Source organism: Vicia villosa, linkage group LG6, assembly GCF_029867415.1.
Source record: "Vicia villosa cultivar HV-30 ecotype Madison, WI linkage group LG6, Vvil1.0, whole genome shotgun sequence".
Taxonomy (NCBI): domain Eukaryota; kingdom Viridiplantae; phylum Streptophyta; class Magnoliopsida; order Fabales; family Fabaceae; genus Vicia; species Vicia villosa.
The window spans coordinates 5,643,189-5,644,670 of NC_081185.1; the positions used below are offsets into that span (position 1 = coordinate 5,643,189).

At 43.4% G+C, this 1,482-nt stretch overlaps 1 non-coding gene across 1 annotated transcript; it reads right to left on the bottom strand.

Moving 5' to 3' along the window:
* Positions 1–847: 847 nt before the first annotated feature.
* Positions 848–954, bottom strand: LOC131615283 (small nucleolar RNA R71). The gene has a single exon (XR_009287707.1). It is a non-coding gene; the product is annotated as a small nucleolar RNA R71 (small nucleolar RNA).
* Positions 955–1,482: the final 528 nt, after the last annotated feature.

A 1,482-nucleotide genomic window follows, 5' to 3' on the forward strand; every position in this document is an offset into this window, starting at 1 on the left:
TTTTATTATTATTCTTTATTTTCTCACAATCACTTTCCCTTAGGAACAATCGAAATTTTAGTACTCCTAGCTTTACATAGTAACCTTAGATAACGGTAGATCGATTCATAGTCCCTGTGGATTCGATATCTTTTAAAACTACACGACACGACTGTGCACTTGCAGTTATCAGATTTATAGACACGTAAAGTCGCGATCAAGTTTTTGGCGCCGTTGCCGGGGACTATTTAAGTCGATATCGTAACTCACTGTTACACCGTAGAGACTAGGATTATTCTTCCCTTTCTTTTTGAACGATTGTATGCCAAATACTCGTTCACAAGGAGGAGATTTAATACAACGAATTAACGAGATCGAACGTTTCATTAACGTCAAAAGTCGAGCTCGCAATCTTCCCGAAGTAGACCCAATTCCGATTGATCAGGAATTGATTTTTACTGATCCAACGAATCAATTCACCCCAAAGTTAGAGATGGCTGCTCTTCGTCCTCTTAGAGAATATGCCGCTCCTTCGCGCGCTGAACCGCACTCGAGTATCGCACCACCTGCGATTGAGGCGAACAATTTCGAACTGAAACCTTCACTGGTCCAAGCTGTTCAACAGAATCAATTCTCTGGAAGCCCTGTAGACGACCCTAACCTCCATTTATCTGTGTTCGTGCAATATGCCGACACTGTCAAAGCTAACAACGTTAGTTCCGAAGCTATTCGATTACGTCTCTTTCCTTTCTCCTTGAGAGATAGAGCTAGAGCGTGGCTTCAATCCCTGCCTTCGAACTCCATAACCACATGGGACGAATTGAAGAGAGTATTCTTAGCTAGATATTTTCCGCCTAGCAAAACTGCTATGCTCAGAGGTCAAATCAACGGATTTACCCAGAAAGATAACGAATCACTCTTCGAAGCTTGGGAACGTTATAAGGACATGCTTAGACTATGCCCTCATCATGGACTCGAACCATGGCTGATCATCCATACTTTCTATGGTGGTCTCTTATATAACACTAAAATGACTATAGATGCCGCTGCTGGCGGAGCATTAATGGACAAGCAACATGATGAAGCATATAACCTCATAGAGAACATGGCACAAAACCATTACCAATGGGGTGGAGAACGAGCCGCTCTAGAGAAAGCCCAAACCAAAGGAGGAATGTACGAAATAAGTGGTATAGACCGCGTTAACGCGAAAGTAGACGCTTTAACTCAAAAGATCGAGAACTTAACCGTCACTCCATCAGCCACCGCTGCTGCTGTAATACCTAACTGCGAGATCTGTGGATTGACTGGACATGTAGTTGCCGAATGTCAACTCTTGACTGGAACCCCATCTGATCAAGTAAATTACGCTCAAGGAAACCCTTACTCTAACACGTACAACCCTGGATGGAAGAACCATCCGAACTTTTCCTATAAAAACAACAATGTGTTGTACGCACCTAGACAAGCACCTGCTGTACCACCTGGCTACCAAAAAGCGCC